The following is a 27,620-nucleotide window of genomic DNA, read 5'->3' as shown; positions in this document are numbered from 1 at the left end:
ACCGTAAATAATGCTGATGACAAAGTAATCGCTCCTTGTAGGAATTTACCAATTTCATTGGGGAAGGATAAGCAGGGCTAACGGTAAAGAAGCAGTTTGGGAGAGTGTGCAGCCTCTGTTTTTCAGTTCTAGACGTTTGTTTGCCAACAAAGAGCATTTTGATAATTTCAGTCAGTTCACTTTAACTGAACTACACTTTAGAAACAATGATTTGTAAAAGGAGTGTCAAGTGCTGACATGATATGAAGTCACTTGGACTCCGGATCTAGTGTGACATTTGAGGTCTGAGTCAGTGCTTAATTTAGGCCAGTAATTACTAGAGGGGCCCATTAGCACACATTTTTGAGGCCTGATACTTAGGTTTCATCATCAGACTTTCACCCAGAGCAAGAGAGAAAAAAAACCAAAAGAGGAGAATAGGGAGAGAAAGGTGGAAAAACTGTTACAAAGTGGGAAGCAAGGATGAAAAAGAACTTGCAAGATCGAGATAAAAGGGCAAGGTATGTCTGGAGGTGGATGAAAGCGGTGTGAGGAGGAATCTAGACTACGCAGCCTTGGTATTTAACACCCCTCAACATCTGCAGTACCAGCTAGGTGATTATTGTTTTACAATTTTTGTTTTCAATTCTTTATTGAGTTTTACATGGTTGTAACAAGAATGGAACATTAAAAATAAATACACTGCTATACTGCCTCACAGGGCAAGGAACACAACAAGGTACCCAACAAGGTAGAATACAAACACCATAAATAATCTGCAAGCTATGCCTCCTGAGTGGACTTGCAAAAATGAAGAGAAATACCAGTAACAGCAGAGTATTGATTGTCAGAGAACAGACACAGGAGATGGGCAAATAGGTAGCAACCACTAGTTAACCGACTTAAACAGAGGAGAAAAGGAAAAACACAACCGCCAAGGGCAAAAGGATAAATAAATCCCCATGGTGGGGAGAAAGAGGGATGGGAAACCCCACTTCCAAACCCGTCTGGGTGTGGCGCCGCACCCTCACAGGAGAAATTAAAATAAAAAAATAACATGGTCAGCTATCCTCGGTGCTATCAAGGTCAATTCATAGTGACACCACCCGACCAGGTGAACGCCAAGGAACCCCCAATAATGAAGGCGAACAACAATAGGGAGCTAAGTCTGGGGAGACTCTTGAAGAAAGAGCCGAAAATGAAACATAAGGGCTTGCATGGAATGTGGAGCAAGACTAGGTACTCAAGAGGCCCACTGGGTGTATGGGTGTATATGTCACTTCAGTCTTTAAGAAATAAGCCCCAAATCTCCTCAAATAAGTGCAATTTACTCTTAGCTTACAAATGAAGCAGTTAAAGCATGCCAGGTCATGTAGTTGTTCAACCAGGTCTGTAAGGTGGAAGTCTGAGTCAAATTCCAGTGTTTGCAGAATAGCCAATTTGGCCTCGCCTAGGGCAGTGGAACGTCATCTATTAACATGTGGGGTTACTGCAGGGAGGTTGGAAGAATCGTGCAATAGCACTAGCTAGGCTGTCAAAGGCCTGTCTACCCTGAGGCCCTTCCTTAAATGGTCCCAAACATGTGAATAAAACACCTTCAGCCAGTCACACTCCCATGAAATATGGACTATATTGCAGTCCAGTGAGCCACATCTCCAAACAGAGGGAATCATTGCTAAGACGGGCACTATGTAACTTTGCAGGAGACCAGTGCAGGGATGGAGGATCCTCAGAAAGCTATATTTAAGACATGCTTCCTGTAATCCCTTATTATACTCCACCAGAAGGGAATTCCAGCCATCATTCAAGAACTGCACGTTTAGAAGAGGTTCCCACCCTGCACGCAGCGCTATGATGGTGGGAGAGGAGAAACAAGGATCCAGCAATGCAGCATGCAAACCTGCAATAGTCCCCCCCAAAATTCCTTCCATTTGTGTATATATTGAGCAGTGGGCTGCATTACGCCACAATGGGGCTTTAGAGTGAATAAGGTTCAGAACTCACACCAGCCAACGAGACCTCTGTCCTGCATACTGAGAAGTATGAATGATCGGTTTGAAGGAGGAGACCAACGGCCTTGAAGTATAATAAATGGCTATGTCCTGGAAGTCTAAAATATATGTGATGCTCCAGCAACACCCACAAGAGTGTAGACCTAGAAGTAGGCAACCAGTATACAGAGTGGGCGAGCTGTTGCTCCGAACAATATCCTTCCAAATACAGAAGACATAAGCTGCCCTTCTCTAATGAGGAGTGAAGTGTTGCTCTCTTTTTTCTTGGGGAGATGGATCGCTGAATGGTCCACAGGTAGGAAACAGATATGATGAAGGGTAGCACGCCAAAGATATAGTTGAATTTGTGGAGGACATTCATCTTGATGATCTGAACCCTACAACACAGGGAAAGATTTAGAGCAGAACATCTTTGTAAAACTGTGCTCCATATGATCCTCGATGGGCTGCACATTATCCAAAACCATGTTTTCGAGACCCTGGTTAATATGCACCCCAAAATGTTTTCAACAAGATTGAAGCCACTTATATGGTTAGTCACCAAGAGAGGCTCTCCTGTTGGTGAGTGTTAAGGGCAGGGCCTTGCATTTTAACCAGTTTATCTTATAAGCAGAAAATTGGGAGAAAGAATCTAGATGGGAAATCAGAGCAGTTGCTGAGGCCTAGGGATCTGATAATGTTAAAAAGATGTCATCCACCCAGTAAAAGGCCTTAACCTCACCCACTGTTGTATGGATGCCCTTAATGTTGTCATTGGATTGTATTGCAATCGCTAGAGGCTCCAGAGCCAGCAGATACAACAACAGGGAAAGGGACATCCCTGTCTCGTACCGCTGTGGATGTCAAAATATGTGGAGGAAAACACGCTGCATACAACAGATGCAGTGGGAGCACAGTACATACTGCTGGTTAATGATAAAGTTGCAATCTATGGCCATCCTCTCCATGGTCTGTGTTGGACTTTTTTGCTTATGCAGGGTCATCCCCAATGTTTTTGCCTCCTATTTTTTCTGACCTGTTGCTGTTGGCCTTTGAACTCTGACTACTTTACCACTGCTAACCAATGCTAAAGTGCATATGCTCTCTGTGTAAATTGTATGTAATTGGTTTATCCATGATTGGCATATTTGATTTACTAGTACGTCCCTAGTAAAGTGCACTAGAGGTGCTAGGGCCTGCAACTCAAATGCTACTAGTGGGCCTGCAGCACTGGTTGTGCCACCCAGATAAGTAGCCCTGTAATCATGTCTCAGACCTGCCACTGCAGTGTCTGAGTGCAGGTTTAACTGTAGATTCAACTTGGCAAGTGTACCCACTTTCCAGGCCTAAACCTTCCCTTTCTTTACATATAAGACATCCCTAAGGTAGGCCCTAGGTAGCCCCTAGGGCAGGGTGCAGTGTATGGTTAAGGTAGGGCATATAGTAATGTGCTTTATATGTCCTGACAGTGACATTTGCCAAATTTGTTTTTCACTGTTGCAAGGCCTGTCCCTCTCATAGGTTAACATGGGGGCTACCTTTAAATCTGATTAAACTGTAGATTCCCCATGGGAGCGGATAGACATGTGGAATTTGGGGTCTCTGAGCTCACAATTTAAAAATACATCTTTTAGTAAAGTTGATTTTAAGATTGTTTGTTTTAAAATGCCACTTTTAGAAAGTGAGCATTTTCTTGCTTATACCATTTCTGTGACGCTGCCTGTTTGTGGATTCCCTGTCTGGGTCAGTTTGACACTTGGGCTGGTTGCACCTCACACTAGATAGTGACACAAAGGGAGCTGGGGTGTAGTCTGCAGTTCATGATGAGCCATCTGTGCTAGGAGGGAGGGGTCACTCACACCTGAAAGGGCTGTGCCTGCTCTCACACAATGCAGTCTCCAACACCCTGGTGAGTGTCTGGGGCCTGGCCTGGGCAAGGCAGGATTTCACAATCAAAAGAGACTTTGCTTTGAAGTAAGCCTACTTCAAAGGAGAAAATGGGTATAAGAAGGGCACCCAAAATCACAAAGTTTAGAACACTTCTGGAAACCAAGAGGAACCTCTGCCTGGAGGAGAGCTGAAGAGCTGAGGAAGAAGAGTTGCCCTGCCTGTGACTGTGCTTTGTGGGGCTATCCTGCAGTTGCTGCTTCTGCCTGTGCTAGAGGACAAAGACTGGACTTTGTGTTGCCTTCCTTCTTGTGACGGACTCTCCAAGGGCTTGATTTAGAGCTTGCCTCCTGTTGTTTGAAGTCTCAGGGACAGCAAAGACTTCTCTCTGCTAGCACCTGGAGTCTCTGGAGAGACTCCTACTCTGCCAAGTGGTGCCCATCCAGTTCCTGAGACCCTGAAAGGAGAAGCTGGCAGCCCAAGAGTGAGAAACCCACACACAGACCGCCGTGTGGAGAAAAGATCGAAGCAACACTGATCTGTGGCTGAAAAACTGACACGCCGCCAGCTTCGCTGCTGAAAATTGACACTCGCCTGCAACGTGACCCGAAGATCGACGCCCGGGCTGGAGAAGCGACGCACAGCATCGCTGATGGAGGCTGGTGAAATCGCATCCCACGCTGCGTGGTTTTCAGATCATTGTGCGGCTGGATTTTCGATGCAAACACCGCTGTGCATATAAAAACGACGCAAGTCCTGCCCGGACCCGAGAGTGCTGACTGGATCGACGCACCAACCCGACGATAGGAGAAGCAACGCAAGGTCTCGCTCGTGAGTGAATTTGGCGCATCGCAAGCCCTTATTGACGCAACCTCGCCCGTGCGGGTATATTTTATGACACGCCCAAGGTCCATTTTCACGCTAACAGTGTTAGTGTGTGTTTAAAATTACATGAAGACTCTTTTTGCATTTTTAGTGATAACTTGACTTGTGTATTGTGTATTTTTGTCTCTTTGGTCTTGTTTTGTTTAGATAAATCTTTCCTATTTTTCTAAACCTGTATTGTGTCATTTTGTAGTGTTTTCATTAAGTTACTGTGTGTGTTGGTACAAATACTTTATACCTAGCACTCTGAAGTTAAGACTACTGCTCGTGCCAAGCTACCAAGGGGGTAAGCAGGGTTTAGCTGAGGGTGATTCTCTTTTACCCTGACTAGAGTGAGGGTCCTTGCTTGGACAGGGGGTAACCTGACTGCCAACCAAAGACCCCATTTCTAACAGTCTGAAAAAGGTAACCCCAGTTGATGATCAAAAGCATTTCCAGCATCCAAGGAGCGTCTGACCTTCTCTTCCAGCTACCTTCTCTTCCACCTCATTCCTCACCTGACAAATAATATGAGAGAGATTGTGCAAGTGGTTGGTCAAGGAGCGTTCAAGAACAAAGCCCACTTGAGAGGAATGGATAAGGGCCGCAGTAACTTTATTCAGGCACGTAGCCAAAACCTTAGCCAAAATCTTAACATCCACATTTATCAGAAAAATCAGATGGTAGCTAGAGCATTCCAGGCGTTCCTTCCCTAGCTTCAAGATCACCAAAATGCAAGCCCTGAGGAACTCTGGGGAAAGCTACCCTTTGTTTGTGGCCTCCTGGTAGTCCCAGAGTAAGATAGGGATTGTCTGGGCTTTGGTAGGTTTATTAAATTCTTCCGGAAGGCCATTCTCACCAGCAGCCTTTCCAGTGGGCATGACATCGATCGCCAAGTTGATTTTCTCAGCTGTGATTGCTCCCTCCAGTTGTGCAGATTGGGTGGAGGGTCATCTTTGATAGCTGGAGGAATCAAAAAAAGGAAGATTCAGGGTCCAGAACTGGAAGTGTTCCAGTCATGTGGTATTTCTGAAATTCCACCACCACTGCCAACGGGTGACAAGACAAGTCTCCGGGTCTCGGGTGGGAGGGATCCCCCTAGCAAAGTCTTGTTGGCAGAGTTGTTAAGCCAGCTACTGACCCACTTTTTCATCTCCTTCATAATGTCTCAGTTGTATGTGAAAGAGGCATTGCTCTACTTCTGTTGCACAGCGTGTGTTCAAATAATATTTAGCCAGCAGAAGCTCCTGGAGAGCTGCCAGTCTCAGAGAGGAGGAATAAATAGTGGTCAGGAGCCCTATTTGTGCTTCAAGCTACCGTCTAAAGTCTGAAAGTCTCCATTTGAACAGTGCCTAGTCCCTCCCCAGCATACCATGAAGGACAGCCTTCCCTGCCCCTGGCTGCGTCTGCACCAGGGCCACTAAACCCCTATTATCCTCCAAAAATGTGAATACTTATTCTGAGAGAAAGTATTTTGCCTCTGAGTCTTTATAATGTGAGGCATCGAGGTGCCAAAGTCCTCACGTGGGTATACACAGACACAGATCTAAGTGCAACTCTATAAGATCATTGTCAGAAAGCCTGCAGGGGATTATATTTGCATCTGCCAAATGATAGGTCTCTAAAAGAGTGCAGAGGAAATAATCAATGTGAGTCCAAATATTGTGGGGATGGGAGGAAAAGGTGTACTCCTGGATGCAGAGGTCTCCAAGGTTTGGAGGGGGCATGGTCCTTGTAGGAGGCTGGACTGGCTTGTAGTGAGTACCAAGGGGTACTTGCACCTTGCACCAGGCCCAGTTATCCCTTATTAGTGTATAGGGTGTCTAGCAGCTTAGGCTGATAGATAATGGTAGCTTAGCAGAGCAGCTTAGGCTGAACTAGGAGACGTGTGAAGCTACTACAGTACCACTTAGTGTCATATGCACAATATCATAAGAAAACACAATACACAGTTATACTAAAAATAAAGGTACTTTATTTTTATGACAATATGCCAAAGTATCTTAGAGTGTACCCTCAGTGAGAGGATAGGAAATATACACAAGATATATGTACACAATACCAAAAATATGCAGTATAGTCTTAGAAAACAGTGCAAACAATGTATAGTTACAATAAGATGCAATGGGGACACATAGGGATAGGGGCAACACAAACCATATACTCCAAAAGTGGAATGCGAACCACGAATGGACCCCAAACCTATGTGACCTTGTAGAGGGTAGCTGGGACTATTAGAAAATAGTGAGGGTTAGAAAAATAGCTCACCCCAAGACCCTGAAAAGTGAGTGCAAAGTGCACTAAAGTTCCCCAAAGGACAAAGAAGTCGTGATACGGGAATAAGGCAGGAAAGACACAAACCAACAATGCAACAACGATGGATTTCCAGTCGAGGGTACCTGTGGAACAAGGGGACCAAGTCCAAAAGTCACAAGCAAGTCGGAGATGGGCAGATGCCCAGGAAATGCCAGCTGCGGGTGCAAAGAAGCTTCTACTGGACAGAAGAAGCTGAGGTTTCTGCAGGAACGAAAAAGGCTAGAGACTTTCCCTTTGGTGGACGGATCCCGCTTGCCTTGGAGAGCTGTGCAGAAGTATTTTCCCGCCGAAAGACTGCCAATAAGCCTTGCTAGCTGCAAATTGTGCGGTAAGCATTTTTGGATGCTGCTGTGGCCCAGGAAGGACCAGGATGTCGCAAATTGCGTCAGAAGAGAGAGGGGACGTCGAGCAAGACAAGGAGCCCTCTCAACAGCAGGTAGCACCCGGAGAAGTGCCAGAAACAGGCACTACGAGGATGCGTGAAACGGTGCTCACCCGAAGTCGCACAGAGAAGTCCCACGTCACCGGAGAACAACTTAGGAGGTTGTGCAATGCAGGTTAGAGTGCCGTAGACCCAGGCTTGGCTGTGCACGAAGGATTTCCGCCGGAAGTGCACAGGGGCCGGAGTAGCTGCAAAAGTCACGGTTCCCAGCAATGCAGTCTGGCGTGGGGAGGTAAGGACTTACCTCCACCAAACTTGGACTGAAGAGTCACTGGACTGTGCGAGTCACTTGGACAGAGTTGCTGGATTCGAGGGACCTCGCTCATTGTGCTGAGAGGAGACCCAAGGGACCGGTAATGCAGCTTTTTGGTGCCTGCGGTTGCAGGGGGAAGATTCCGTCGACCCACAGGAGATTTCTTCAGAGCTTCTAGTGCAGAGAGGAGGCAGACTACCCCCACAGCATGCACCACCAGGAAAACAGTCGAGAAGACGGCAGGATCAGTGTTACAGAGTTGCAGTAGTCGTCTTTGCTACTATGTTGCAGTTTTGCAGGCTTCCAGCGCGGTCAGCAGTCGATTCCTTGGCAGAAGGTGAAGAGAGAGATGCAGAGGAACTCGGATGAGCTCTTGCATTCGTTATCTAAAGTTTCCCCAGAGACAGAGACCCTAAATAGCAAGAAAAGAGGGTTTGGCTACCTAGGAGAGAGGATAGGCTACTAACACCTGAAGGAGCCTATCAGAAGGAGTCTCTGACGTCACCTGGTGGCACTGGCCACTCAGAGAAGTCCAGTGTGCCAGCAGCACCTCTGTTTCCAAGATGGCAGAGGTCTGGAGCACACTGGAGGAGCTCTGGACACCTCCCAGGGGAGGTTCAGGTCAGGGGAGTGGTCACTCCCCTTTCCTTTGTCCAGTTTCGCGCCAGAGCAGGGCTAAGGGGTCCCCTGAACCGGTGTAGACTGGCTTATGCAGAATTGGGCACATCTGTGCCCAAGAAAGCATTTCCAGAGGCTGGGGGAGGCTACTCCTCCCCTGCCTTCACACCATTTTCCAAAGGGAGAGGGTGTAACACCCTCTCTCAGAGGAAGTCCTTTGTTCTGCCATCCTGGGCCAGGCCTGGCTGGACCCCAGGAGGGCAGATGCCTGTCTGAGGGGTTGGCAGCAGCAGCAGCTGCAGTGAAACCCCAGGAAAGGCAGTTTGTCCGTACCAGGGTCTGTGCTACAGACCACTGGGATCATGGGATTGTGCCAACTATGCCAGGATGGCATAGAGGGGGCAATTCCATGATCATAGACATGTTACATGGCCATATTCGGAGTTACCATTTTGAAGCTACATATAGGTAGTGACCTATATGTAGTGCACGCATGTAATGGTGTCCCCGCACTCACAAAGTCCAGGGAATTGGCCCTGAACAATGTGGGGGCACCTTGGCTAGTGCCAGGGTGCCCTCACACTAAGTAACTTTGCACCTAACCTTTACCAGGTAAAGGTTAGACATATAGGTGACTTATAAGTTACTTAAGTGCAGTGAAAAATGGCTGTGAAATAACGTGGACGTTATTTCACTCAGGCTGCAGTGGCAGGCCTGTGTAAGAATTGTCAGAGCTCCCTATGGGTGGCAAAAGAAATGCTGCAGCCCATAGGGATCTCCTGGAACCCCAATACCCTGGGTACCTTAGTACCATATTCTAGGGAATTATAAGGGTGTTCCAGTAAGCCAATGTAAATTGGTAAAATTGGTCACTAGCCTGTTAGTGCCAATTTGGAAAGAAATGAGAGAGCATAACCACTGAGGTTCTGATTAGCAGAGCCTCAGTGAGACAGTTAGTCACTACACAGGTAACACATTCAGGCACACTTATGAGCACTGGGGCCCTGGATGACAGGGTCCCAGTGACACATACAACTAAAACAACATATATACAGTGAAAAATGGGGGTAACATGCCAGGCAAGATGGTACTTTCCTACACACCCCCCCCCCAAACGAAGGACAATAAGACTAGCCATGACCTGATGAGTCTTCATTGTCTAAGTGGAAATATCTGGAGAGTCCACCTGCATTGGAGTGGCTACTCCCAGGTCTATGTTCCACTGTATAGTCCATTCCCTGTAGGGATATGGACCACCTCAATAATTTAGGATTTTCACCTATCATTTGTTTTAGCCAAAGTAGAGGTTTGTGGTCTGTCTGAACAATGAAGTGAGTGCCAAACAGGTATGGCCTCAACTTCTTCAGAGCCCAGACCACAGCAATGGCCTCCCTCTCTATGGCAGACCAACGCTTTTCTCTAGGGGTCAACCTCCTACTAATAAAAGCAACAGGTTGATCCTGGCCCTCAGAATTAAGTTGTGATAGGACTGCCCCTACTGCTAATTCAGATGCATCAGTTTGGACATAGAATTTTTTAGAGTAACAAGGGCTTTTCAGGACAGGTGCAGAGCACATGGCCTGCTTCAGCTCCTCAAAAGCTTTCTGACAGTTTGCTGTCCATAATACCTTTTTAGGCATTTTCTTGGATGTGAGGTCATTAAGAGGGGCTGCAATGGAGCCATAGTTCTTAATGAACCTCCTGTAATACCCAGTGAGGCCTAGGAAGGCTCTCACCTGAGTCTGAGTGGTAGGGGGAACCCAATCAATAATGGTTTGGATCTTCCCCTGAAGTGGTGCAATCTGTTCCCCACCAACAAGGTGTCCCAGATAAACCACCTTACCCTGCCCTATCTGGCACTTTGAAGCCTTGATAGTGAGGCCTGCCTTTTGCAGGGCCTCCAAAACTTTCCATAGGTGGACCAGGTGATCATCCCAGCTGGAGCTAAAGACAGCTATATCGTCCAAATATGCTGCACTGAAAGCCTCCAGCCCTTGCAGGACTGTGTTCACCAACCTTTGAAAAGTGGCAGGTGCATTTTTCAAACCAAAAGGCATTACAGTAAACTGGTAATGGCCTCCAATGGTTGAAAATGCAGTTTTAGGTTTAGCATCTTCTGACAATTTGATCTGCCAATACCCTGCAGTCAAATCAAAAGTGCTTAGATACTTGGCAGATGCCAGTGTATCTATGAGCTCATCTGCCCTGGGTATAGGGTGAGCATCAGTTTTGGTTACCAGGTTGAGACCTCTGTAGTCTACACAAAACCGCATTTCCTTCTTTCCATCTTTGGAATGGGGTTTTGGTACAAGTACCACAGGAGAAGCCCATGGACTTTCAGAGTGCTCAACCACTCCTAGTTCTAACATTTTCTGCACCTCTTGCTTTATGCAGTCCCTGACATGGTCAGGCTGCCTATAGATCTTACTTTTGACAGGTAAACTGTCTCCAGTATCTATAGTGTGCTCACACCAAGAAGTGGTACCTGGCACAGTAGAGAAGAGTTCAGAGAATTGATCTAGGAGATTTATGCAATGGTCTTTCTGCTCAGCAGTAAGACAATCTGCCAAAACTACACCTTCCACAAGAGCATCTTGTTCTGTGGAAGAGAAGAGATCAGGTAGAGGATCACTGTCTTCTTCCTGTCCCTCATCAGTTGCCATGAGCAGGGTGAGATCAGCCCTGTCATAGTAGGGTTTCAGGCGGTTTACATGGAGTACCCTAAGGGGACTCCTTGCAGTGCCTAAGTCAACTAAATAGGTGACTTCACCCTTTTTCTCAACAATTGTGTGGGGACCACTCCATTTATCTTGGAGTGCTCTTGGGGCCACAGGCTCTAAGACCCACACTTTCTGCCCTGGTTTGTACTGAACCAAAACAGCCTTCTGATCATGCCATTGCTTCTGGAGCTCTTGGCTGGCCTGAAGGTTTTTACTGGCCTTTTTCATATACTCAGCCATCCTTGATCTGAGGCCAAGTACATAATCCACAATATCTTGTTTTGGAGCTTTTAAAGGTTGTTCCCAACCCTCCTTGACAAGTGTTAGTAGACCCCTAACAGGGTCACCAAAGAGGAGTTCAAAGGGGCTGAAGCCCACTCCTTTCTGGGGTACCTCCCTGTAGGCAAAAAGGAGGCATGGTAACAGGATATCCCATCTCCTGCGGAGTTTTTCAGGGAGACCCATAATCATGCCTTTGAGAGTTTTATTAAATCTCTCCACCAGTCCATTTGTTTGTGGATGATAGGGTGTAGTGAACTTGTAAGTTACACCACACTCCTTCCACATGGCCTTTAAGTATGCAGACATGAAATTGCTTCCCCTGTCTGATACCACTTCCTTTGGGAAGCCCACCCTAGAAAATATTCCCAGGAGGGCCTTTGCCACTGCAGGTGCTGTAGTGGTCCTTAAAGGAATTGCTTCAGGATATCTTGTGGCATGGTCCACTACCACCAAGATAAACCTATTGCCTGAAGCAGTAGGAGGGTCTGTCGCGTGGGCTCTCATTATCCTAAATGAGACTACTGGATTTCTAGGCAGCAGGATCGATAACGGTGTGGGGGACTGAGTCTGACCCACGTGTAAGGAACTCTGTCACCCTAAATCCGGTTGTTGCTCCGGCTAACTAGCAGTGCCTCATTTCTCCCACGGGGAAGAAATGATTGGGCAGCCGAGCGCATGACATCTTTGGAACTTCTCAGGGAAGTCGTGGTCACTCAGATCCAAACCAACTCTCTCATTCACAATATGGTCTCATATACAAATGACAAAGACAGTATAAGTTTTATATAATGTTTTAATAAAACGACTGTATTTTAGATATTAAGGCGTGAGCCGCAATAACCAGAACAATACAACATAGTAGGATTGATATAGTAACCAGGAGAGTAAAACATAGAAATAAAGCTATCATAATTCCTAACCGTTTCTACTCTCCCTCTGCTTGTTCTATTTGGAGCACATCATCTTAAGCTTTCAGCTTGCCTTTCTGTATCACTAGGGAGACGGACACACTCATACCTGAGCAAAGGCCTGTGATCTGGTTCAGCATCTGCAACGAGGCAGTCAGCGTCTAGTTGTGGTTCCCTGGTCGGAATCTCCCTCTTGCATGTATTGGGACAAGGAAGTGATTTTATAACTAACATGTCATCGTGATCACAAAATGTTCCTACGCAGGAATGGCAAGTCTAGACTCCTACCACGTCTATCGGCAATGTACCAGACTGTATCCTTGACTAAAGCACAGAGTGAATATGTTATGAAGAACTCCAGTGCTGAAGTAGGCAAAACAGTGTGATATGAATAAAAAACAACACCGTAGAACTGGCTATTCTGTAAAATAACAGTACGAAGCCTAATAGAAAGCATTTAGAGTAAAGTGCACAGAGGCTCTAAGCTGTTAGCAAATGAATAAAATATATTTAGGGCAAAGTGCACAGAGGCCTAAGGCCTGAAGCTAATGCGCAAAATATACGTAAAACTGACCACACTACACCCTCCCCTTGTCGGTAGCAAGTGGTTCTAACAACATAAAAAAGAAAACATGACCTAAATTTAAACCCAACATTTCGACAAGATGAGAAGACAACAAAGTCATAAATTTAGGAAACATGTGACGATAGAGCGAATTGCAATATAGTGTCAATTTAGTCGGGAGAGAGAGAAAAAAAAATCCAATTGTCAGACAGAAGCAATAGAACGTAGAAGCTCCTCCACTTCGAGATATGTCAATATCGGAAGATCCACGCCACAAAGTACCATGGAGCAGGTGTGTTCCAAAGCCCCAAAACCATTCAGGGCGGCACCCCGTGTAGTGCCAAGGAAAGAGACAAAACCATCTTCCTCCAGGAAGGGAATCTCATAATCCGCTTCACGAAGCAAACGCAACCGTAGTGCACAAGTCTGGGAATGAGCCCTAATCGGGAACATCAACAGATCAAGATCAACCACTGGAGAGCGCTGCAGTGAGAGACAGAAAGCCAGTGCATGTTCAAACGAGCACCAAAGGCATCGAAACACGGGTTGCACACAATCCAAAACCGGTCGGAACGACAAAGACCAGTCACACTCCAAATGAGCCAGGAGTGTTGCTCCAAAACGCTGCATCATGGGTTCACGACACAGCTGCACTGACGGGAGCAGCAATACAGGATCTCGTTGCGGCGGGACAGCCATTGCGAAAAAATAGCAACAACAGCAAAACTCCAGCCAATAAAGCCAAAGTAATTGGGAAACCCCCAAAAATGCTTCCGAAAATAGAGCGTATAGCCGAAGGTATCAAACCGAATATGGAAGAGAAGGTGTGAACGAAACCAACACCAACGGCTTTGAAAAAATGAGCAATACCAGCAGTGCTGGATGCATTAAATATACGTCCCACAAATTCACCGAAGTGACTCGTAAAGTTAGTATTCAAAAGGGACTGTATCTCCGCCGATGACCTTGCCACTTGAAGTGCGTAGGTCTCGCTAGCAGATGTAAGGGCCACATGCTTTTGAAACAATAAAGCTTTCAGCCGACTCAACTTGTCGAAATCAACCTTGGAAGTAGCAATATGAGGCCAGATGTCCGCTACCTCCCTAAATTCAGTAGGGGGAAACAACACATTCCCGCAGCACGTAACGGCCTTGTTGACGACAACGACGTAAACTATTCCGGCACGCATGCCACAGCAGCGTTTGCTGTTAAGAACAATGTAACTGCCGTTAGAAAGCACCTGGAAAGTGTTTTTAATTACCGGGACTGGAACTCCCTTCAGATAACAAGCTAAGTTAGCAATCGAAGCATTACACGCTCCGTGCAAGGACAGCTGTTTACAAACCATGGAATGGCTAACAGAAGCTTCGCATTCGCTACCGCTAAGAAAAACTTCCCGCAAACCATTAACACATCTGTACTGAAAAGGAAGCTCCCACACCTCGTGTATGTAACTGTCACCCAATAGTTCATATCTACCCACCGGAATGTGGTTCAAACAAGAAGTAAATTGCAGAGTGGAGATAGGCAAATTAATAACCCCATGAATCAACCACTCAGCTGACGGAATCTCAGCCACCGTAAAAGGCAGTTTCTCCAACTTTTCAATATTTAACATAACATACGTCGCTTCCTTCTTAGCCATCAATTGTTGTTGACGAGTTAAATTAAAGGAGATAAAGATCTCTCTGGCACGAATGTGCTGCCATGGAACGCGACCCGCCTTCAAGGTCTGAAGAGTCCAACCCAGCTGCATGATAGATCGTGTCTGACTCTGCCCATGACATAAAGAAGACATGTCTGATTTTATAATGTCAATAGCAGAAGAGACAATGCTGTCAATCGTGTAAACACGGTCAGAAAGGGTATGCATGCCATTATCAACAACAGACAAAGGCGGTCATTCTGACCCTGGCGGTCAAAGACCGCCAGGGCGGAGGACCGCGGGAGCACCGCCGACAGGCCGGCGGTGCTCCAATGGGGATTCCGACCGCGGCGGTAAAGCCGCGGTCGGACCGGCACCACTGGCGGGCTCCCGCCAGTGTACCGTCGCCCCATTGAATCCTCCACGGCGGCGCAGCTTGCTGCGCCGCCGAGGGGATTCCGACCCCCCCTACCGCCATCCAGATCCCGGCGGTCCGACCGCCGGGATCCGGATGGCGGTAGGGGGGGTCGCGGGCCCCTGGGGGCCCCTGCAGTGCCCATGCCACTGGCATGGGCATTGCAGGGCCCCCCGTAAGAGGGCCCCTAAATGTATTTCACTGTCTGCTGCGCAGACAGTGAAATACGCGATGGGTGCAACTGCACCCGTCGCACAGCTTCCACTCCGCCGGCTCGATTCCGAGCCGGCTTCATCGTGGAAGCCTCTTTCCCGCTGGGCTGGCGGGCGGCCTGAAGGCGACCGCCCGCCAGCCCAGCGGGAAAGTCAGAATTACCGCTGCAGTCTTTCGACCGCGGAACGGTAAGCTGACGGCGGGACTTTAGCGGGCGGCCTCCGCCGCCCGCCAAGGTCAGAATGAGGACCAAAGTCTGCAGCAGATTTTCTTGATCAATCTGTCTTAACCGGGCTGCAGCCTCCTGCTGGGAAAGTTTCCAAAACTCATTATACACTTCGTATAAGAACCTTTTTCTCCGGGGCACCTTGGGACCTGATAAGAAATCTTGTAAATCAGTACCATTAGACAGTAACTTGAGGTGTGACTTAACTGCACCCAGCGTGGAGTACTTCAACCATTGCTGACAAAGTTTCCCCACACTGTATGTAGTTATTATATCAGCATGTTCTGGTGAAATGTAACGAGGGTCTGCCCTACTAGTCCTGAACCCCCCAGAAGAGGTAACAAAACGTTGATGACACTGATTAGTGTCTACAGGCCACAATAACCACCCGCCCGGATGTAACGATGAAGCGTTAAGCGTACCATTCTGGACCCAATGCGTAAATTCACTAAAAGTAGCATTCACATAGTGCTGCCAGTTATTTAATTTAGAAGGGACAGGTATACTAGGCAAAGTCAATTCTCTAATCGACGCCAAGCCCAAACAACTAGTCTGTTGTACTGTGTCATTGAGGAAAACCATTTGCACAGGGATAATGCATGCTCGAAATAATGTATCTCTGCCTTGCATCTGCCAATTTTTCGTACCCCAAACACTTTTCAAGTCAACAGTCTTCAACCAGTATTCATATCCTTCGACCGAAAGTTTAGATACAAACGAATTAGAATACAGTAATTTAGTATCGGTCAACAAAATTTGCTTATTAGAATACGGTGTCACTTTAAAATAGTAAGACTTAGCATTTTGCTGATCATGCCCAGAAAAATATGCAAATTTATCATTATACGTTTTCGAACTCCCTTGTGGAGGAGTCGAGCAATGTTCCCATTGTACATAATTAAAGATGGACTTAGGGCTACTCGCTTTGTGAATAAAGTGGTGTCCATAATAGGTGTAGCAAAACATATCACCATGATTATCTCTAAATTGGTAAGCATCTTCATCGTCATAGACAGTATAATATTGCAAATCTTTTAGCATAGCATCTACTGTCTTCACATCCCAATCATCAGAAACAATGCCTGGAATAACAATATCATTCATTGATAACTTAAGAACATACGGTATTTGAATCAATTCAGTGGGACCATATATATCAAACATTACTTTATCCCACACAATCCCATCCGGAATTGGTATTGCAGAAATGTTCACATTGGATAAGTCTCTTCGAACCATATGAGATGAAAAATGTGGTCTCAACACAGTCTCCACATGCTCAATGTCTGATCGATCAGGAAGAAAATGACCATGTATTACTAGAAAAAAGGTAACCACAAATCCCAACCATAAAAAAAGAGTCAGTACAGCCATAAAAAGCCACAAATAGTTCCAAGGAATAACAAAATATGTACATTTAAGCCAACTGAGTAGCTTACGTGGACCTCGGATTGAAGACAGCGAAGACGAAGAGCTGGATACAGCCGCATCCGCGTCGTTGAAGCAGCCAGAGGCAGTTCTCGCAAAAGGTGCAACAGTGAACAAGGAAGCCGATGGAGGTTCTCTCCTAGGTACGCTATAAATCACATGTTCAGAAACATCAGTAGAACGTACAGCAACTTGAGAAAAAGAATCGATATCAATCGTTGACTGTGGAACAATCGCAAGATCATCTTCCACCCTCCCCAAGCTCGGAGAGGAAACAGGGTCGGTGCAAATCACCTGCAGCGGGACTTCTTCCCCAGTAGTGAGAGGGATGCCGGAACTACTGGGTGTCCCTCTTGGTCTGCTGTGCAGAATCGGCCACATGTTGTAACTTGACATTATCAATGGAAACAAAACGATTTCCTTTGGCCCCTTGCAGCGGCGGCAAAATCACAGTTCTCGTGCCGCTCACCCCCCAACACCGGGACAGGTGCTCGATAAGAAGGACCAAATTCTTTCTTTACTGCAACCTTTTCACGCACTAGATCCCCAATCCTGGGTATCCAACCAGTAGGTGTTACTGGCTCATCCTTAATTCCAGAGGAGGCAGCACTCGCAGAAGAGTTATCTTCACGAAAGTGTTCTAAATCCTGCAAAACAGTGACACGATCATTTATGTCAAAGGGCGTATCTGCCGCCTCCACACCAGGACCATCTAGATCAGGAACATACATTTGTGTTCCGAACAGGCACTCATATGAAGTACGACCCCCCAGTGACCTTCTAGGCAAGTTATTAAGTGCTCTCTGTACTCCATACAGGTGGGCTAGCCAACTATGACCCGTACCTATAACCCTGGCTGTTAAGGATTGCTTTAAATCACGATTTAAACGCTCCACGACAGAATTTCCCTCGGGATGAAATGGAGACGAGAATTGGAGTTGAACCCCCAACGAAGCCATGGTGTCCCTGAATGCCTTAGAGGCAAAAGCAGGGCCCTGGTCCGAATGAAAAGCCGCAACTGCAAATGTATCGACAAAGATACGCAAATCTTTAATAACAGTCCGAGCGTCAGCCGAGCGCTGTGGCCAGACCCACACTAATCTGGAGCACGAAACTACAGCAACCAATATGTATTTGTATGCACTATCTGGTGTCAGTGGACCACAATGGTCCAAGTACACACACTGTAATGGTCTATTTGATATCAGAAGAGGAGTCTGCTGCGGGCGTCTAGCCGACGATGCTTTAATTTGTTGACAGACGTCACAACAAAGGACATACTGCTTAGTCTCCTTATAGAGACCAGGCCACCAATAACGGGCCTGTAAAAGTGAAATCGTGGCAGCCACACCAGCATGCGCAGATGCCACCCCTTCATGTGCTGCAGAAATTAATCGAGGTCTCTCAATCTTATTCGGTAACTCAAGTACACCAACGCCTGGAATATTAACAACAGCATTTAGTGCACCACTCAAGCAGTAACTATATTTAGAAGGGAATCCTTTAGGAAATGGCGTGCCATCAGCCGTAGCTTTTATGGCAGCCGAAATCTCTATGTCTGGTTTCGAACTCGAACGAGTTACCGCGGCAACAGTGGCGACAGCCACTGCCGACTTTGCAGCCTCATCAGCCAAAGTATTCCCAGCAACGTGTATTCCAACGCGCTGGTGTCCAAGTGTATGTACAACATGGACTTTAGGAAGCGTTTCTTTCAGACCCGCAACCTTACCCCACAACAATTTATGTTTAATGGTGTTGCCTTTAGAATCTCTGAACCCATTCATTTTCCAATAATGCAGATATTCATTGAAGGTTTGCACACAGTAGTAGGAGTCACAGACCAGCAAGGTCAATATCGCCGGCTCTGCATGCTCTAACGCTAACAAAAGAGCTTTGAGCTCAGCCAGCTGCGCCGTGCAATCTCCCAAGGTTTTAGTATAAGTATGTCGGGGGCAGAAGACTTCCCCCTCCATAGTCCCGCTCACCACCGCACATGCAGCAGAATACTGTTGTTTAGTCCCAACCGCCGGTTGCGCAGAGCCATCGGTATACATGACCACTTCATATTGGTCAATAGGCAATGTGCCAGCAGGAACTGGGTACTCTATTTCATATTGAAGAAATTCTTGAGTCTGCAGCTTAGGGTCAAATATGTAATCCACATCAGTGGCCGTCAAAGACGTAGCCCATTGTATCCACCGCGGGTGTAAAGCTTTTGAATTAGGAACACTCGCTTTTGTAACAGCCTCTAAGGCCGGAATTGGGGAAACGACAATAATGCGTTGGCCCTGGGCTAGCGGTCTTTCTTTGATCACCGCCATCTGTACTGCAGTGAGAATTTTCTCAGTCTGTGCAAAACGTTGTTCTGCAGCAGAATACAAGTGGGACTTGTATGCTATCGGGACTGTCTCCCCTTCATTAAAGGTGACATACGTAAATCCAACAGCCCCAGGAATCACCCTGATGACCAAATGAGTTTTATTGTCCCGTGTGTGTAAATGTTTAACCGCTAAGAGATCATTCTGCAACTCTCGCAGTATGTGTGTATGCTCAATCGTCCAAAATCTACTTGAAAAATTCGGGCGAATCAGTTCATATAAGGGTTTTATATGTGTAGCATAATCAGGAATGTAAGTTCTGCCAAAATTCAGAAACCCCAACAATGACTGGAGCTTCCGAACCGTGTTAGGAGGCTGCAGTAAAGCACATTTCTCCAAAAAATGTGGCGCCAGGCTCTTGCCCTCACTCGATAACTCATATCCCAGGAAAATAACACTGAGGAAGGCAATCTTCGATTTCTTAAAATTAAACATATAACCAATATCAGCAAAACCCACAACAATGCGCGATACGCGTCTGAGATGTTGTAGAATCTCATTGTCCGTCAAATAAATGTCATCAACATATGATAACGCCTCAGGGTCCAACTCGTGCAGAAGTTCAGTCACACGAGCCGAAAACAGTCCTGGGCTATTCCTATACCCCTGAGGTAAACGACAAAACTTTTTCTGAGAGCCAAACGCACTGAAACTGGTATAGTCCCGACTTTCGGGTGCTATATTCTGGCAGAAAAATCCATTCGAGATATCCAAGGTTGTTTTGTATTTTTTACGCACTATATTATTCATAAGCGCAGCGCTATGTGAATTCTGTATTGCATATGTGCGTGTATGACTATTCAAATGTCTGTAATCCACCACTATCCTATAGGAATGGTCCGGTTTAGCAACCGGAAATAAGGGATTATTCATCAGCGAGACACAAGGCTCAATCACACCTTGGTACTCCAATTGTGTAAGAATTTTCCGAACCGATGCCCTTGCTTCAAATTTAATAGGATATTGCGGCTGTGGCTGAGGTTCTCCTTTAATGGGAATGACATGATAAGGTGAATGTTTATCCCACCCCACATTATTTCTATATAGGGCGGGGGCTTGTGATAGAGCCCATGATTTACCATATGACTCCGCTAGTTCTCTCGGAACAAGTGGTGAAAAGGAAGGTGCCATAACCTCCTCCCCAACCGGACAGTCGCGAACAAAGTCAGGTGGCCAATCTTGTTCGGCCAACAGGACATCATATGATTTCACCACATGGTCCCAAAAGATGGCGTGTACCACGCGGTCAATGTCCCCTTCTAATCGTAAAGTCACAAGATATACTTGATCAGGATCAGAGAATCGCATATCCGCCGTCTCGACTTGTATGAAGTCATCAGTTGCTTTCGCCTCCAGATGCTCTAGAAGACTCCGGCAAACTATTGTGACATCTGCCGCGCTGTCGAACAGCGCTAACGCCCATGTCTTGTTCGTCAAGAGAACTCTCTTCTTGAGCGGCATGTCTAACTGAAACTGCTGCCACTTTCTTCTTTTTAAATTGCTGTTTTTGTTGCAGCGGTTTCTCTTCTTGTTTAATAGAAACCTCCGCTGAGCGTTGTGAATCCTGTCTCGGTTTCACGTACTCCGTCCTCCGCTCTGACCGCCCACCTCTCTCACTTCTTTTCTCCGAGGAGTCCTGAAAGGAACGAGATTGGCGCGTATCAGTATATTGATATCTATCAGGCGTCTTCAAAGTATCCCTATTCCTGAGATTATACTTATTTTGCGGGGTCTCCGGTTGCGGAGACTGCCAACCATCTTTCTTAGGTGTTTGCTGTTTCTTATCCCAGCGCTTCTTCGCACCCTCAGGTTGCTGTTGCTTAGAATTATCCTTATTATTTTTACCCTGCAATTGTGGCTTCTGCGGTCGAGCCCCTAGGCTATCACGACCAATACTAGAATATGTTTCAGCTATTATTCTCGGAAGTTCTCGCTCCTGATTAATCTGCGGAACGTCCCGAAGACGCATTCGCACTGCTAGTGCTACAGCCTCCCCCTTGAGATTACTCAAAATAATAGAAGAAACCGCGTCAAAATTACCCATCAATTGCATGCCTAAATCTAAGGCAGGGGCAGCCCCATATTCATCCTGAATTTGTTTAAGCACCTCCGGCAAATTAGCCAAAGTCGGTGTACCGTGTGCTGTAGTATAGAGTGCGGCAAACACCGTGCCCCAAGTATTACAAAGATCCACCGTAGGAACCATCCCATACGGCAAACACATCGTCAAAATTCTATGCTTATCCTGAGGTCCCGTATGGGGAAATACTGCTTCCAGCGTATTAATTTTTTGCGCCAGCTAAAATGGATTCTCCTCACGTTTAGCCGGTACTTTGCCCATTACAGAGTGTACAGTGGCCGGATTGATTCCCGGTACCACCGCATGTGGGTGAGCTGGAGCAGCACGCGCTGCATTAGTATTTAATGTCTGCATCACAAACTGAACTAATCGTCTGTACGTTGCAGTTAATTCCACATATAAACGACGCACCTCAGCCACTGCCACATTTGCCACTCCAGGATATGGTGTATATGTAGCCAATAAAGGCCAGGTCGAACCATCATTACTCAACGGACCTAACCTTACTGGTGTTACTGAATGTGGGAGGGCGCCATCAAGCCAATTATGGTGTTCTTGATAAGATAAAGGTATTTCTAAGTATGCATAAGCCCTGTATTGTCCAGGGACATTCGCAACAGTATATTCGTGAAAAGTAGTTGTACCCCCATCAGCTGCTGGAAATACGACCCAAGAATAAAAAAGTTCTGTTCTATAGGCTGCATGGGCGTCTACCACAAAAGTGACCGGACCCCCCTGGACCGTCAGTCCATGTGCTATCAGATGACCCGTGAGCGGCAATCGCATATTAAGCGGTATATTTATTACAACTGGATTCGCCATTAGTATAACAATAATAGCTCTAGGACAGAGAAGGCACACCAATATCGGGGTATTTCCTTTCAAAGTTCAAGCTTGAACAACCAACCACAAAGTATGAGGATGTACCCAACCTGTGGTGGCGGAAACCCTCAGCCCCACGGACGTCTCCGTATACGGAACCGAGGAGTCAAAATATATACGAGACCGAGAGAGTCAGTCGGACCCAAACATTAGAGCCAGACCAAACGTTGGCGGCGCCATGTCGCGTGGGCTCTCATTATCCTAAATGAGACTACTGGATTTCTAGGCAGCAGGATCGATAACGGTGTGGGGGACTGAGTCTGACCCACGTGTAAGGAACTCTGTCACCCTAAATCCGGTTGTTGCTCCGGCTAACTAGCAGTGCCTCATTTCTCCCACGGGGAAGAAATGATTGGGCAGCCGAGCGCATGACATCTTTGGAACTTCTCAGGGAAGTCGTGGTCACTCAGATCCAAACCAACTCTCTCATTCACAATATGGTCTCATATACAAATGACAAAGACAGTATAAGTTTTATATAATGTTTTAATAAAACGACTGTATTTTAGATATTAAGGCGTGAGCCGCAATAACCAGAACAATACAATATAGTAGGATTGATATAGTAACCAGGAGAGTAAAACATAGAAATAAAGCTATCATAATTCCTAACCGTTTCTACTCTCCCTCTGCTTGTTCTATTTGGAGCACAGCATCTTAAGCTTTCAGCTTGCCTTTCTGTATCACTAGGGAGACGGACACACTCATACCTGAGCAAAGGCCTGTGATCTGGTTCAGCATCTGCAACGAGGCAGTCAGCGTCTAGTTGTGGTTCCCTGGTCGGAATCTCCCTCTTGCATGTATTGGGACAAGGAAGTGATTTTATAACTAACATGTCATCGTGATCACAAAATGTTCCTACGCAGGAATGGCAAGTCTAGACTCCTACCACGTCTATCGGCAATGGACCAGACTGTATCCTTGACTAAAGCACAGAGGGAATATGTTATGAAGAACTCCAGTGCTGAAGTAGGCAAAACAGTGTGATATGAATAAAAAACAACACCGTAGAACTGGCTATTCTGTAAAATAACAGTACGAAGCCTAATAGAAAGCATTTAGAGTAAAGTGCACAGAGGCTCTAAGCTGTTAGCAAATAAATAAAATATATTTAGGGCAAAGTGCACAGAGGCCTAAGGCCTGAAGCTAATGCGCAAAATATACGTAAAACTGACCACACTACAGGTCAAGGGGGCCAACTATGTCAACCCCTACCCTTTCAAAGGGAACCCCAACCACAGGCAGTGGGATAAGGGGTGCCTTTGGAGTGCCACCTGTCTTGCCACTGGCTTGACAGGTTTCACAGGACTTATACAATTCTTTTGTGTCCTCAGACATCCTAGGCCAATGAAACAGGGGAACAAGTCTGTCCCAAGTTTTCATTTGCCCCAGATGTCCAGCTAGGGGAATGTCGTGGGCTAGAGTTAGGAGGAACTTTCTGTACTCCTGAGGAATCACTAACCTCCTGGCAGTTCCAGGTTTAGGATCCCTTGCTTCAGTGTACAAGAGGTTGTCCTCCCAGTAAACTCTGTGAGAGTCACTGACATCCCCATTAGCCTGTTTGACAGCTTGCTGACTTAGACCATCTAGTGTGGGACAGGTTTGCTGTGCCACACTCAGCTCCTCCCTGGCAGGCCCCCCTTCACCCAAAAGCTCAGCAGTGTCTGCTTCCAGCTCCTCTGGTGTAGGTTCTGCACAGGGTGGAAATTCTTCTTACTCAGAAGTAGAATTCACTGTAGAGGGAGGGATAGTAGGAAGTGGTTTGCTTCTACTAGCCCTAGCTTTAGGGAGCACTTGGTCCATTGTTCCCGGATCCAAGCTTCCCTGTCCTTTTTGCTTTTTGGCCTGAGCCCTGGTTAAAGCAAAAATATGCCCTGGGATGCCCAGCATTGCTGCATGGGCCTCCAACTCCACCTCTGACCAAGCTGATGTCTCCAAATCATTTCCTAGTAGACAGTCTACAGGTAAATCTGTGGCTACCACAACTTTCTTTGGACCAGTAACCCCCCCCCCCAGTTGAGATTTACAACAGCCATGGGGTGGCTAAGTGTGTTGTTGTGAGCATCGGTTACTTGGTACTGGTGACCAAGTAGGTGTTGTTCAGGGTGGACCAGTTTCTCTATGACCATAGTCACACTGGCTCCAGTGTCCCTGTAGGCCTAAACCTCAACACCATTTATTAGGGGTAGCTGCTTGTACTTATCCATATTAAAGGGACAAGCAACTAAGGTGGCTAAATCAATAGCCCCCTCAGAGACTAACACAGCCTCTGTGGCCTCCCTAACAAGGACAACCCCAACTAAGTTACCAATAGTGAGCCCAGCTACTCCCTTGGATTGGCTATTAGTAGGTTTGCTCCCACCACCACTGCTATTAGTAGGGACACTAGGTGTAGCAGTAGGGGTTGTAGTGGTAGGAGGCTTGGTGCTTTTCTTTGGACAACTGGGATCTGTTGTCCAATGGCCTTTTACTTTACATAAATAGCACCATGGTTCCTTTTCTTTGTTTTGATTAAAGGAGGATTTGGGCCCACCACCCCCACCAGAGTGTTTTTGTGGGCCTGATGAAGACTCATTTTTAGATTTGTCCCCACCCTTGTCAGAAGACTTACCATCCTTCTTTTTGTTGCCATCTTTGTCACCCCCTGTATGAACTTTTCTGTTTACCCTTGTTCTGACCCATTTGTCTGCCTTCTTTCCCAATTCTTGGGGAGAGGTCAGATCAGAGTCCACCAAGTACTGGTGCAACAAATCAGACACACAATTATTAAGAATATGCTCTCTCAGGATCAAGTTATACAGGCTGTCATAATCAGTAACTTTACTGCCATGTAACCACCCCTCCAAGGCCTTCACTGAATGGTCAATGAAATCAACCCAGTCTTGTGAAGACTCCTTTTTGGTCTCTCTGAACTTTATCCTGTATTGTTCAGTGGTTAAGCCATAACCATCCAGGAGTGCATTCTTAAGAACTGTAAAATTATTGGCATCACTTTCTTTCACAGTAAGGAGCCTATCCCTACCTTTTCCACTAAATGATAGCCATAGGATAGCAGCCCACTGCCTTTGAGGGACATCCTGTACAACACAGGCCCTCTCAAGTGCAGCAAACCACTTGTTAATGTCATCCCCCTCCTTATAAGGGGGAACTATCTTGTGCAGATTCCTGGAATCATGCTCTTTTGCAGGATGACTATGGGGAATACTGCTGCTGCCACCATGGGTTTCTAAACCCAACTTCTGTCTTTCCTTCTCTAATTCTAATGACTGTCTATCCAAATCCAGCTGTTGCTTTTTAAGCTTCAGTCTGGTTTGTTCCACCCTCAACTTATTAAGTTCCCTCTCTAACAATCTGTCATCAGGGTTGGTGGGAGGGACATTCCTAGATACAGAGGTATGATGGGAATGAACAGAAGGAGACCTGTCCCTTACAGAGGGCACCCTAACAGCTTGGCTAACAGAAACATCAGTACCACTGTGGTGAGAATAAATGCTTTTGCTATGATGTGAGACAACACTATTTGTATGGTGTGGCTCTTCATCATTACCAACTATGCTAGACTGTCTAGTAATGGGCAGGCTAGGAAGTTTCTTTCCTGAACTTTTTCCTGGGGGAGTCCCTGGATCAGATTGGGAACCATTAGCTACTTTTTCAACAGATGGGGCACTTTTAGCCTTATCCTGTTCTCTAAGCATGTTTAGTAACAATTCCAAGGAAGGATTCTTCCCTACACTCAAACCTCTCTCTACACAGAGACTCCTTACTCCTTTCCAGCTAAGGTGGTCATATGCAAGTTTGGACAGATCAACATTTTGGCCTGTGCCAGACATTTTTAGAGAGTGTTAAAGTGATAGAAAAAGGAAAAAAGTTTTCAGAACTTTTTAGAAAGACAGAAAAAAAACTTTTTAAACTTTTAAGAACTTTTTGAAAGTTTAGAAGTACTTTTCAGCACTTTATAAAAGAGTGAAAAGAGGAAATGCAAAACTTTTTAGCTATGTGTACACACACTGAACTTGTTTTGTATATTTTTCTCTTATGAAAAGTACAATGACAAGAGTGATAAGTAGTCTCAAAGCACTTATCCCACCGCTGCACAACCAATGTAGGAGGCTGGACTGGCTTGTAGTGAGTACCAAGGGGTACTTGCACCTTGCACCAGGCCCAGTTATCCCTTATTAGTGTAAAGGGTGTCTAGCAGCTTAGGCTGATAGATAATGGTAGCTTAGCAGAGCAGCTTAGGCTGAACTAGGAGACGTGTGAAGCTACTACAGTACCACTTAGTGTCATATGCACAATATCATAAGAAAACACAATACACAGTTATACTAAAAATAAAGGTACTTTATTTTTATGACAATATGCCAAAGTATCTTAGAGTGTACCCTCAGTGAGAGGATAGGAAATATACACAAGATATATGTACACAATACCAAAAATATGCAGTATAGTCTTAGAAAACAGTGCAAACAATGTATAGTTACAATAGGATGCAATGGGGACACATAGGGATAGGGGCAACACAAACCATATACTCCAAAAGTGGAATGCGAACCACGAATGGACCCCAAACCTATGTGACCTTGTAGAGGGTCGCTGGGACTATTAGAAAATAGTGAGGGTTAGAAAAATAGCCCACCCCAAGACCCTGAAAAGTGAGTGCAAAGTGCACTAAAGTTCCCCAAAGGACAAAGAAGTCGTGATATGGGAATAAGGCAGGAAAGACCCAAACCAACAATGCAACAACAATGGATTTCCAGTTGAGGGTACCTGTGGAACAATGGGACCAAGTCCAAAAGTCACAAGCAAGTCGGAGATGGGCAGATGCCCAGGAAATGCCAGCTGTGGGTGCAAAGAAGCTTCTACTGGACAGAAGAAGCTGAGGTTTCTGCAAGAACAAAAAGGGCTAGAGACTTCCCCTTTGGTGGACGGATCCCTCTCGCCTTGGAAAGTTGTGCAGAAGTGTTTTCCCGCCGAAAGACCGCCAATAAGCCTTGCTATCTGCAAATCATGCGGTAAGCATTTTTGGATGCTGCTGTGGCCCAGGAAGGACCAGGATGTCGCAAATTGTGCCAAAAGAGAGAGGGGACGTCGAGCAAGACAAGGAGCCCTCTCAGCAGCAGGTAGCACCCAGAGAAGTGCCAGAAACAGGCACTATGAGGATGCGTGAAACTGTGCTCACCCGAAGTCGCACAAAGAAGTCCCACGTCGCCGGAGAACAACTTAGGAGGTCGTGCAATGCAGGTTAGAGTGCTGTGGACCCAGGCTTGGCTGTGCACGAAGGATTTCCACCGGAAGTGCACAGGGACCGGAGTAGCTGCAAAAGTCGTGGTTCCCAGCAATGCAGTCTGGCGTGGGGAGGCAAGGACTTACCTCCACCAAACTTGGACTGAAGAGTCACTGGACTGTGGGAGTCACTTGGACAGAGTTGCTGGATTCGAGGGACCTCGCTCGTCGTGCTGAGAGGAGACCCAAGGGACCGGTAATGCAGCTTTTTGGTGCAGGGGGAAGATTCCGTCGACCCACGGGAG

The sequence above is a fragment of the Pleurodeles waltl genome, chromosome 10, assembly GCF_031143425.1.
Source record: "Pleurodeles waltl isolate 20211129_DDA chromosome 10, aPleWal1.hap1.20221129, whole genome shotgun sequence".
Taxonomy (NCBI): Eukaryota; Metazoa; Chordata; class Amphibia; order Caudata; family Salamandridae; genus Pleurodeles; species Pleurodeles waltl.
The sequence above is the reverse complement of the archived record's forward strand: the minus strand, read 5'-3'. Positions refer to the sequence as shown.